Genomic DNA, 13,509 nt, shown 5'->3' with positions numbered 1-13,509 from the left:
GTGTGTGTGTGTGTGTGTGTGTGTGTGTGTGTGTGTATATATATATAAACACATTAATGTAAATCATATCATAGTGATCTTGTTGCACCTCTGAGACTAAATGCATCTGAGGAAGCAGGCTCTTTCAGTTAATAATAATAATAATAATAATAATAATAATAATAATAATAATAGAATTAAGGGACATTATGAGGCAGTGGTAGAGAAGGACCAGGGTTCGATCTGTTGCTTGGACATAAACATACCCCACTGGGCTAAATCACACTCTCTCAGCCTCAGGGCATGGCAATGTGTAGGGGAATTCAAGTTTCCTAAGGCTTCAGCTCTTGGTAAGGAAACAAAAATATCAAAACTATCAAAGCCAAGCCTGTGAGGGTCTTGCTTGTAAATCAGCAGAGCAGCAGAAATGGTCTTTTGTCTTAAGATGCTTCTATAAGAACTGAGGCTGACACAAATTGCTTGTAGTTTAAAAAACAAAACTTTACTAATGGCTTAAATCTACATATACATGGAAGCTACATCCTAACCTATCTAGTGAATAGTCCAGGTAAAAGAAGAAGTTTGTTATCTCACCATCTTTCGGTGGAAAGTTGAGAGAGCACGATGATGGAGAGACCGAAGGGAAAGCAAGAAAGATCTATTGTGCGAGATAACTTCCTAAGCAAGTCAGTTAGATCACACGATCTGTTTACCAACTTAAAAAGGTATTTATTGCCCCTGTTTAGCAGGACCAAATGGCATGCAAATTGCAAAGTCTTCTGTTCTGAGTCTCTGCCAGGCTAAATGAAAAGCTCCCCCTCCTCCTCCTCCCTGCCTGGCTGCAGCCTCTCCAGCACAAACGGACGGAGACTGCTTTGGAAGGGAAGATAGATCAGGCGTCCAGCTGTCCCGGGTGACAGAATGCAGAAGCCGGGAAAGACCTTCCCCAGAGTCAAAAAACCAGGATGGTCACGGCTGCAGCTGTGAAATGGCAAGCCTAGTGCTGGTATCTTCCCCCACTAGACTGTTGAACTTTTCCCCCCCCCCCCCTCATCAGAATGGTCCAGGCTCTGGATGCTCCTGCAAGACCTTCTGCATCTTGAACTGGGACTGGGTATAAACAGCAAGAAGTAATAAAGGCAGAAATTTTTGGATGCCATATTGATTTTACAGTGTCATATCTGCTCTAGGGTGACATCCAGAGGGGTAGGGTTTGCTACTTGTCTCCTATCATGGGGCAGGCTGTTTTGATCCAGAGCTGCATGTAGTTCCAGTGCTCCCAAAAAATGCTTGCAGTGCCAAACACTGACACATTACCATTATACAGTAGTATGAACTTTATTACTGGCAATGATTCAATAGATGGTAAATGGCAGAGAAACATCCCAGTCCTTTTGCTGATGGGATCCAGCATCCTATCACAGCCAATGGTAGAAATTGGGCCCTCAAACAAATTGCACACAAACACCATCCCTTGGCTAGTTATCAAATTCCCCATTGTTGGAATATCCTTAGGCGGGCTGCTTTTAGGTAAATGAGAGGGAGGTGAGCCATAACAAATGGACTCCCAAGGATTATATACTGCAAAAAAAGAAAATCATTGTGCACAAGCATGACCATCTCCTTCCAACAGCTATGGGAACTGCACAAATAGGTTGGCAACAAAGAAAAAAATGTACTCCCCTAGCACATTCTTAGCTTTATCTTTTCCTAGCCTCAAACTGCAAAATAAATGCAAAAAGCATCCAACAAATTCACTAATACAAGTTAACCCATGCCACCAGACAGGCATTAATACTAACAGCTGGTGCTGATGGTAACAAGGCTACTGGAGCCCATTTGCCAGGGGCAGAGGCCCAACATTCTATAGGATGATGAGGACAGTCACTGACATTAGAAGCTCACAGTCACAAGCAAGATGCAGATATCTTTCCATCTTCCAGATGAAAGCAGCTGGCCCTGTTGGAGTGGGAGTTCAAGCCAGGCATGCTGATGAACAGTCCCAAGATGTCTCTGCTGTCATAGGTTACAGCCATGGCTGTAAGTGAAGGGCAGAACAAGCAAAATAACAAAAATGCTCTCTGGGGACTTTGAGAGCCTCCTCCAGAAAATGAGACAGCAGATATTGGGTGTCGGGCAGGTGGTTGTGCACCACTGCATAGAGCTTTGAATATGTCCTCAGGCTGGTATTTTCCTCCCAGTAAAAATACTCCATAGTCCTCATGTCCTCCAGCATCCATACAGGCTTGTGATGTTGGAGAGCCTGGCAAAACATCATCAGCATCAGAATCAGCAACAACAGCAAGCAAAACAGTAGAAAATGGGGCTGTTTGTTTATTTGTTTTTGTCTCCAGCATAGCCTCTAGATCAGTGATGGCGAACCTATGGCACGTGTGCCAGAGGTGGCACTTAGAGCCTTCTCTGTGGGCACACATGCTGTAGCCCTAGCACAGAGTTTGCCAGAGTTTCTTACTAGAAAGCCAGAGGGACATGGCACTTTGCAATAAATAAGTGGGGTCTGTGTTGCAGTTTGGGCACTCGGTCTGTAAAAGGTTCACCATCACTGTTCTAAATCATAAAATCTAGCCGCCTGAAATATGACATGGAGGTGTGCATTTGGGGCCTTTAAAAAACGGATCAGAGGATTTAAATAAGTTGAAAACATTTTGTTGCCTGCAGTATCATCTTTTGACACTCACCATTCTTAATCTGCTCTAGAGACAGATTTGGAGACAAGCCTGAATGATTTTTACATTTTCTGTTTATCTCTGGAGGGCCCAGAAAGAAATTTCAGACATTGGGGAGATATGTCTGGTACATGGGCCAAGGATAATAAGGAGAGAGAAAGGGTGAATGAACACCGGGGGGGGGGGGGGGGATGCAATGAGAAAAAGTATTGTATGAGAGGAGAGAAGTATGCATGTATGACTTTTCTTCTAGGGCAAGACCCTAGGCAGCTAAGAATAGAATAAGAAATTTCTTCCTACTCTTTATTCAAAATCTGCTTTCTTTCCTGTAATTTGTTTTCTGGAACAGCAAAGGCAATTTCCTAGGCTCAATAAATTCAGAGAAGCAGGTTCTAATTTTCGAAATGAAAGGGAACCAAATCCTTTTCCTCCAAAGCTAGGCTTTAAATTAAGAGGGAAATCGCAAGTTTCTCTACATTGTTTTTTTTTATCCTCATCTTTTTATCTTTACCTTTTTTCTTTGTTTTATATTATGCTTTTTAGAAATCCTATAAAAATGGATGGGTGGGAGGATGTGTGGATGAGTGCCCATATATGTGTAGCACAGAAACCTAAAGATCACTGCTTTCTGCAGGTAGAATATAGGTCACTGTATTGTCATTGTCATGCCTTTCTTGGCAGGAACAATATTGGGTATGTCTGAAATATGGGAGGTGTGCATTTGTCCTGATTCTCAACTCTGCTCCCAAGAAGGACTTAATCTGTACTAATCTGAGTAAATACAGTCACAGAATATATATAGTGTGGTTGATATAGCTAAAGGTAATCTGAGTAAATACGAAAGTGTGATTTATACAGTTCAGTTACCAGGAAAAAAACTAAATTCACTGGCTCATCACTCCTAACTGATCCCCCCTACATGGACCACCACTTTATTACCTTGTATAAAAATGTAAGGGTCAGTATCAAGACCCACATGTACTCTTCCCAAAGGCTGGTTTTCCCTCCAAACCAAGACTAGGGGATCTTTAGCTTGTGAATAAGTGGATGCACAGCACTGTGGAGATTATTGCACTGTATTTAAAAGTGACTTTTAATCCCTGGTTTAATTTAAAAATTGGGTATTATCACATGCAGCTGCAGCTGGGTGTCAAAACATCACGCTCTGAAGCTGGCCGGATGGCAGCACAAAGGGAGATTTGTTTCCTCCCTTACATAAGTAAACAAAACCCCACTTGAGATCCTCCAGATCAAGTGATTCCCTGATCTGGCCTTCCAGGTGTTTTAGACTTCAGCTGCCAGAATCTCATATCATTGGCCAAGATGAGTATGGCTTCTGAAAGCTGTAGTTTAAAACTCCTGGAGGAGCAGTTTGGGAATCACTGTTCTAGATACTACTTGAAGCCTTCTTTCAAAATATATCTAGAGGTAATTATTTTCTTCCACCAGTCTCCACTGGTGATATCCTTTTTAGTGGTCAGATTTACGGATCTATACATTTTTTAATATTCTAGGGGTAAAGCAGGCTTATCTGCTTTCCCCTTTACTCTCTGTTTTGCTCTTCATACATGCTCAGTAAGGACTTCTGGAGGAGGCTGCATGTTGTAGGCAAACACACACAACTGCAGTAGGATCAGCTGGAGCAGAATTCCACTTCTTCCCCATTTAAAGCTCTGCTTATTTATTGCTTACTGAAAACACACTGCTACAACCTGACATCAAAAGTCTCTGTTTCTCCAGCCCACTTTCAATATATTCTCAACACTGCTAAAAAAACAAAACAAAACAAAAACATCCAGCTAGACCAGGGGTAGGCAACCTTTTTGAGCCGGGGGCCGGGTTGCTGTCCCTCAGACAACTGGGGGGCTGAAGCCAAAAAATAAATAATTAAATTTTTTAAAAAATAAATAAATATATATATAAATAAACCGGGACAAATGTAGGACAAAATTTTCAAATGGAAGACACTTTTTTAAAAAAAATGGAGGACACGCGAAAAAATTTGCTGATTTTTTAAAAAAATGTTAATATAAATGCATGTTTCTGAGGTTTCTATAGACAATTGCCCCCCAAAGGCCCCGGCGGCAATTGGCGGCAGGACCGGGCTGGGGCCAGTCCCAAGGCCTCGCCGGGCTTCATCTGGCCCGCGGGCCGCAGGTTGCCTACCCCTGCGCTAGACAGAGTATCAGGAAGAATCAGGGGTCTGGGCAGGCATTTAAAAAAAACTTTCTAGAAAGGCGTTTCATTGTCAGAAGTTTTGTTAACTGAGGTATTCCGGTATGCTTTTTTCTACCACATGGTCACTGCTCTTGGTTTTATGCTTTAGCCATTTCTACTCTTATTCCTACTACTGTGGTCATCTATGGTTTTTCACCATTTTCTGTGTCATTTATATATATTTTGTATTTCATTTGTAATTGCTATGATTCTGGCTCTGATGACTTCATTTAGCTCAGAGGAGCAGAATACAATAGTAGTTCTTTTTAAAAAGGTATCCATTTTTCAAGACAGATTTCACCCATATATATGTCAATTTATCTGTTCAGACATTATTGCCCTGGATTATCCCAGAGGAATTTCTGTTCCCACCCCATCCAACTGATTTGCATGAGAGGCAGAACAGTACTCCATTGTAAAACTTACACCACAAGATTGACTTGTGATGTACAGTTGGCTCTTCCCTTACACGGGGGATCCATTCCTGATCCCGCCGCATAAGGGAAATACTGCGTAAAATCAAGCCCCATTAGAAACAATGGAGCACGCAGTCAGTGCACAGTGTGGGAACATGCCCCATTGTTTCTAATAGTTCCCACAGCATGCACTGAGCGTGTGCCCCAATATTTCTTCCAGGGCGCAGGAGAAGCCTTTCCAGTGCAGCTTCCAGCGTATGCTGGAAGCTGCATATAACACGCCTGTCTATGACGCGGGTGCACTGTATTTAGGATTTACTTAGGATTTAAGTTAGAGGACACCCAAACCTAATTCAGTTTCTATTTTTCAGTGCAATAAAATAATTAATTCTTAAGGCACTAGACTAGTTCATTTAAAAAAAAATCCAGAAGTTATCACTGTTGTTTCTCATCTAACAAGCTGTCAATTACATTTCATCATTGAGTTCCATCTCCCTTCACACTCACGACTCCTGGAATGATATATCAGTCTACCGTTCTCTCATGCATCAAACAATACAGTACATACGGTTTATCTGGATTAGATAAGATTAAGAGGAATTAAGGGCTAAATCCCATTACTTGTCCAAAAAATAGTAGGCCCCTTGAAATGAATAGTAAATGAATATTAATGTCCCACTAATTTAATTGTTCTGCTCCAGTTGTGACTTGGCACTAGATTTAGCTTGATGTTTTTCTTCCATCCATTTTATGTTTGGAGACACTGATATAATTTGCTGAAGTTGATGTGTGTTCCAAAGATTCTGATTCTTTTGGGAGAGGGTATTCTTCCTTGAGTCACAGTGCATCAGTGCAACAGTGAAATAGTATTTTAGTGGAAAATTGCTGTTTCACAATTTATTATCCACTATGGTGCTATAATTTCTTTTATAAAAATGAAAGGAGAAAAATAGAGAGAAGATTAAATAATTGTCATCTATCTTGAAACCATCCAGCACACAAACACTTTAGCCTACCTCATGATAGCCTGGTACCATAGGCAGAAATAACAATTCAGGGGACAGTGAAACTCTGGAATATCTGGCTGCTCTCTGCTGTTTGGTTCCCCCCCCCCCCCGCCCACTTAGTCCCGATTGCCATAGGCATATAGATGCATGATTACAAATCTCTCCCACAAATCTCTTCTAGCTCAAGGTCTATTCTAAACCAGTGCTACTCAAAGTGGCAATCCATGGATGGGTGCCAGTCTGTCAGCTATTGGCTCCCAGTCTGCGGACTGCAAAGAAATCATTTTAGTCAATGGGGACAAATATGGTGCTTGTCCTTGCTACATTGGAAAAACAACACTGCTGTTCTCACCCCCATGGCTTCAAATGTGGGGGACTGGTACTCTTTTTTTTTTCCCTGACCATGCCAAGGATCAGTAACATATTTGCACCCACTGGGGACAATTTTCTTTTTTTCTTTCTTGAAAAATTCTCCATGGGCTAACAGTCAATGGCTCTCACACTAGCACCAGTCCAGGGACCATCACTTTGAGTAGCACTGCTCTGAACTACAAGGAAGAAACTCAACAGCACAGAATCATATGACCAATGGAGTTCTTTTTTCCCTTCCTCCATCCAGCAGCCTAGAACAAACATAGCAGATTAATCTATTTCCAGCCAGCCATTAAAGTTGTGTGTTTGCAATGTTTTCTGGTCTAGATTAAATTAGACATGGATTCTAGTGACAACTTTAATCCAGCAAAGATTAGTTATGCAACAGCTATGCAAGAACAGTAGCAGCTGCCTCGCCCTGTATTTTGGTGGGCTGTAGGAAAAAGCATAATGATTAATACCTTAGCAAGCAACCTTTTCTCCAGCAACTGCTAAGAAGAGTTAACAACATTTTAGATTGGACTATTTTTCACCTCTGCCCTCCCCATAGGGGCTGCACTGGTATTCCTGACATGATCAGAAGTGATGTTGTATCACTTTTGGTGTTGTTTTCACCTAGTCCTTATTATGGGGGTGTTGTGCATTGTGGGGTGAAGAAACCACCACATCTGACAGATGGTTGTGTGTTGTCCCATTTGACTGTCCTAGCCTGGGCAAAGGTATGTGGCCTCTACAATCCTTTATAGCACAGCAGGGGAGGCTTTCACCATTCAAATATTGTATCTCATTCCAAACAGAGCCATTCAGGATGACCAATGGTGAGAGGTGATGGAGGTTATTGTTGATCATTATCTTAAGGACCACAGGTTGCACAACTGTGTTGCATATACATTGCAGAAATAATCCAGATTGATCCCACTTTATCTGCCATGACTCTATGCTATGGAATTCTGGGATTTATTGTTTGTTGTGGCTCAAGAGCTCTCTGAGAAGACTAAAAGTCTCACAAACCTACAAATTGCAGAATTCCATAGCATGGAGCCATGACAGTTAAAATGGTGTCAAGCTGGATTGTTTCTACAGTACAGATGTAGCCACAGTTGTGCAATATCCTCCAGTGAGGAAAACTAGACCCTTACTGTTAGCCTCTCGGGCAGTTTTTTAAAATATAAAACTGATTATGGAGTGGACAAATTTTCAAGCTCTTGATAAATTCTAATACTTATTTTGACATAGGGCTTTAAATTCTGGAGCTGGATTCAAAGGTATGTTCAGCAGAGCAACTGCTGATGGCAGAAGAGCTTTCCTAATATGACAATTTTTCTGCCTTTTTCCATGCAGTGCCTACAACTCCAGGGAGTTTATCACATGGGGAAAATTGGAAGGTTAACTAAAGGTTAATCTGGAGTCCTCTAAGGTATTTCATGTAATTTCACAAAAGAATTTCAAATGACATTGAATACAATCGGAAAGTAATCCAAATGTAATTGTGGGTCATCCCAGAAATAGCTGCATTAGGAAAAATATTGTATTTATAAACCCTTTTCCACTGTGAATTCACAGTCAATTCACATTTGCATTGGTATGAAATGCATCTTCAGTTCGGCCATGGGATTCCCCCCGTTAGAAAGAAACTACAATTCCCATGATCCTCTGTTGCGATTTTGCTTCTGGTGCTCCTTGGTCTTCCCTGGCTGCCGAGAGGAAAGCAGCTATTTTCGAAGGAGGAAAGAGCGAAGGGGGGAAAGGGGGGAAAGGTAAGGATGAGGAGCTGAGCATGCCTCCTTCCTCATCCTTATTCTTGTCCATCTCTAACTCGGCCGGTTTTCTTGGGTCCTCATATATACTCTGATCTCCCCAGGTATCCTCCATTGCCAGCGGGGAGAAAGAGAATGCAGGGTGCTAGCCGTACAGATGCCTCTGGACCATTTACACTCATTATTCTCTTTTATGTATTGCGATTAAAGGTGTAAATCGATAATGTTTTTCCCATTGCTGTTGTTGTTTATTTTGTGTACTTAGTGTGTGTGTGTGTGTGTATAGGTGTGTGTATGTGTATACGCATGTATATATGCACATATATATGGAGACCAATTTAAAACAAGAGGCAGTGTTATGTTGATTAGCATGCGTGTGCATGAATATGTGTATGTGTATAGATAGATAGATAGATAGATAGATACACAATGTTTATTTATTTTATGTACTGTATATATATATGTGTGTGTGTGTGTGTATATATATATATATATATGCATGTATATATGCACACATATAGACCAATTTATAGCAAGAGACAAAGTTTATGTTGATAAGCATGTGTGCATGTGTGTGTGTGTATATGTGTGTGTATGAGAGAAAAAGGGAGACATATATGTGCTTGTATGTGTGTCTTTATTTATATCTATATGTATGCAAATAGATGTGTGTGTGTGTGTGTGCATACACACACACACTGTATATACACATACAGAGAGAGAGAGAGAGAGAGTGATTTCTGTGCTTGGTTCTGTGCCGAGGATTTTTCAAGAACAGTTTTTGGATGCTGGAAACATGCCTGGAAAAGAGCTCTCATCTGCACATGTGCATTTGCTAGTTAAAATAGTGTTATAAAGGTACATATGTATATACATATGTGTATGCGTTAAAGTCACTATTTATATAATCGTTCCTTCCCCTACGTGGGGGATCCGTTCTGGACCCCCTCACGTAAGGGAAAAAACACAGATGCTCAGCCCCATTCAAGCCCGCGGCAGCTCACACCATTCTTCCAGTGCATGGCTCCCTTGCTTCCAGTACAGTTTCCAGCGTATGCTGGACGCCGCGTAAAATGCAGCTGGGTATGATGCAGGCGCACTGTATATTCCTACCTGTCATTAACAAGCTAATACTTGCTCTGCATGTTTTCTTCCATTGCAGGTGTGTGCATCCATATTTTATCTTGTGCTGCTGCTGCCACATCCTGAGCCTGAAATTACTTTCAATGTTCTTGTGGGATTAACTGAACTACCTTCTATCTGATGAGGAGCTGACCTGTTTGACATATGTCTGCTTTTTACTATGACACCTGGGTGGTGTCCTTCTCCTTCTGCTGTTCTGACTTCTTTCCTCACTGCCTGTGGTGGTCTCGCTTCACTGTTATCCCCTTCTGGAATTCTACTTCCTCTTCTTTCTTCTGCGACTCCCCTTACTGTATTCGCCCTTCCTAGCCTCTTCTTTTCTTCTTCCTAATTCATCACGTTTTTCTCCACCCCCATTTACAAAGGAAACAACGCAAGGATTCAGAACAAAAAAGTTTAATTATAATATATATTATTTAAAAACTTTCCCAATGAATGTGTTTACATTGCTCTTTCTTAACACAACATACACAACAATCCTACCCAACAAAAACAGCATACATACTTACAGTCATACACAACAGTCATACGCAAACAGGACAAAAGACATTGAAAATAGCCAAATTAAAAAAAACAAACAGCGGCTGTTACATCACACCTGCGGAACACTCAACCTGCACACACAGAGACATACAGGCACACACAGAGTGACACACACACAGCATATACACTATGTACAGTTGCACTATTTACATGAATGCCTTTTAAAAAAAACTTAATATGGGGGAGACAACGTTCTGAAGTGGTTTATTCACATCGAGTGCTGGTCAACTGTGGCCTCGAATGTGTGCCAGCCTCCTTTCAATGATCCCCAGCTGCTCCATCACTAAACGGGTCCCCAGCTGCACTTTTCAGCATCGCAACACCACTACCGGTGTGATGCAGCAGCTAAAAAGGCCAATGCAATTTTAGGCTGCATCAATAAAAGTATAGTGACTAGATCAAGGGAAGTAATAGTTCCACTCTATTCTGCTCTGGTCAGGCCCCACCTGGAATATTGTGTCCAGTTCTGGGCACCACAATTAAAAAAGGACATTGAGAAACTAGAACATGTCCAAAGGAGGGCGACTAAAATGGTGAAGGGTCTGGAAACCATGGCTCTTGTGGTCTCTTCCAACTCTGATTCCATGTACATCCTTGTTCATTTTTCTCAAGTGCGCTCTAAAGTTAACTTACAGGTTATTACCATACCAGCCACAGCCCTGCTGGGAGGTCTAACACTTTGTGCTGGATGTCCCTCAGAGTCCCACATTGCTTTGTAAAAAGTGTTCATAGAATCATAGAATCGTAGAGTTGGAAGAGACCACAAGGACCATCCAGTCCAACCCCCCTGCCATGCAGGAAATCCAAATCAAAGCATCCCCGACAGATGGCCATCCAGCCTCTGTTTAAAGACCTCCAAGGCAGGAGACTCCACCACACTCCGAGGGAGTGTGTTCCACTGTCGAACAGCCCTTACTGTCAGGAAGTTCCTCCTAATGTTGAGGTGGAATCTCTTTTCCTGCAGCTTGCATCCATTTTTCTGGGTTCTGTTCTCTGGAGCAGCAGAAAACAAGCTTGCTCCCTCAATATGACATCCCTTCAAATATTTAAAAAGGATTATCATATCACCTCTTAACCTTCTCTTCTCCAGGCTAAACATCCCCAGCTCCCTGAGTCTTTCCTCATAGGACATGGTTTCCAGACCCTTCACCATTTTAGTCGCTCTCCTTTGGACACACTCCAGTTTCTCAATGTCCTTTTTAAATTGTGGTGCCCAGAACTGGACACAATATTCCAGGTGGGGCCTGACCAGAGCAGAATAGAGTGGGACTATTACATCCCTTGATCTAGACACTATACTTTTATTGATGCAGCCTAAAATTGCATTGGCCTTTTTAGCTGTCGCATCAGACTGTTGACTCACGTTCAACTTGTTGTCTACTTGGACTCCCAGATCCCTTTCACATGTAGCCTCACTCAGCCAGGTGTCCCCCATCCTATATCTGTGCATCTCCTTGCTCTCACGGAAACCTGGCTCCCAGCCCATGATACTGCAACCTCCGCTGCACTTTCTTTTGTTGGTCTTTCCTTCACCCACACAAGCCGCCCTGAGGGTTGAGGAGGAGGGGTTGGTATCTTGCTATCTAACTCCTGCCAGTTTCAAGTTCTATCTTTTCCCTCCAGCTATCACTTCTCTTCCTTTGAGTTTCATCCTATTAGACTCTTTACTCCTCTACAGCTCCATGTTGCAGTCATCTATCGCCCTCCTGGTTCTGCCACCCAGTTCCTTTCTGACTTTGAATCATGGCTGACATTCTTTCTTTCAGATTCAGTCCCCACTTTGATCCTAGTTGACTTTAATATCCACGTTGATGATTCCAATAACCCTACAACATCTCGCTTCAACTCTCTCCTAGCTTCTTTTGGCCTCCAACCACATTCCAACTACTCAACTCATTCTCTCAGTCACTGTCTTGACCTGGTTCTTGCTGCAAACTGCGCCATTTCTGACTACCTGGCACTTGACTTTCCACTATCTGACCATCATTTAATCTCCTTTGCTCTCACTTATACTCCCCCTCCTCGTCATACTGTTCAATGCCATTTTCATAACCTTCAATCTGTTGACTCTAACCATCTTGGTCAGACCCTGGATTTATTTCTCTCTTCCCTAAATCTTGGGGACTCTGCTGACTCAGCAATGTCTCTATTTAACTCCACTCTTTCCTCGACTCTTGACCATTTTGCCCCTGTCTCTGTATGCACTTCTTCCTCTAAGACTAGGCCTCAGCCCTGGCTTACCCTCATCATTAAGTTTCTCCGGTCCTGCTCTAGAGCAGCCGAATGTCTTTGGAGAAAGTCCAAACAGTGGGCTGACTTTATTCATTACAAATTTGTTCTTTCTTCCTTCTCACGCGCCCTGTCTATGGCAAAACAAAATTATTACAAATCATTGATCTCCGCCAATGAGGCGCCCGCAGCGTTTGTTCTCCACCTTCAACACTTTGCTTAAACCTCCCTCTCCTCCTGTCTCTTCATCATGCTCTCCGAATGACTTTGCTAATTATTTCATCCCAAAGATTACCACTATTTGCTCTGAGATAGTCCCTCCTGATTCGTCTTCTGCTCATAATCTTCTATTGCCCTCGCCTAACAAATTTTCTGTTTCCTCCTGCTTCCTTGAACTCTCTACACTTCTGAACTCTTCCAATCCTGCAACTTGTTCTCTTAACCCAATTCCTACTCTTCTTCTAATCTCTATAGCTCCCTCTTTTCTCCCCTCACTTCTCCAAATCTTAAATCTCTCTCTCTTTACAGGCTCCTTCCCGTCGGACTTCAAACATGCTCTCATTTCCCCAATTCTGAAAAAACCTTCTCTTGACCCCTTCTCTTTGTCTAGCTATCGTCCAATTTCTCTTCTTCCCTTTCTTTCTAAAGTTTTGGAACGGGTTGTTTATTCTTGCGTTTCTTGAAGCCAACTCCATTCTTGATCCCTTTCAGTCTGGTTTCCGCCCAAGGCATTCTACAGAGACAGCTCTCACTAAGATCTCCAATGACCTTTTACAGGCCAAGGCTAATGGCCTTTACTCTGTTCTCATCCTTCTTGATCTGTCTGCAGCCTTGGACACCTTTGATCACTGTCTCCTAGTTGACATACTTTCTGACCTTGGGTTCTCAGACTCTGTTCTCGACTGGTTTAGATCTTATTTGTCTGGCAGATCTTTTGCAGTGGTCACAGGTGGTCAGACTTCATCTCCTGTTCCCTTATCTGTTGGAGTTCCCCAGGGCTCTGTTCTGGGTCCCCTTCAGTTTTCTCTCTACACACTGTCCTTAGGAAAACTCATTAGCTCTTTTGGTTTTTATTTTATTTATTTATTTATTTATTTAGTTAGTTATTTAGTTTTTCCTATCATCTGTATGCCGATGACACCCAGTTACAGTATATCTT

The 13,509-nt window shown here is 42.2% G+C and overlaps 1 pseudogene; it reads right to left on the bottom strand.

The window, feature by feature from the left end:
* The window catches only part of LOC121919465, a 28,433-nt pseudogene extending 26,179 nt beyond the window's left edge, over positions 1–2,254 (bottom strand).
* Positions 2,255–13,509: the final 11,255 nt, after the last annotated feature.

Source organism: Sceloporus undulatus, chromosome 1 (assembly GCF_019175285.1).
Source record: "Sceloporus undulatus isolate JIND9_A2432 ecotype Alabama chromosome 1, SceUnd_v1.1, whole genome shotgun sequence".
Classification (NCBI taxonomy): domain Eukaryota; kingdom Metazoa; phylum Chordata; class Lepidosauria; order Squamata; family Phrynosomatidae; genus Sceloporus; species Sceloporus undulatus.
This window is presented reverse-complemented; position numbering and strand designations above follow the sequence as displayed.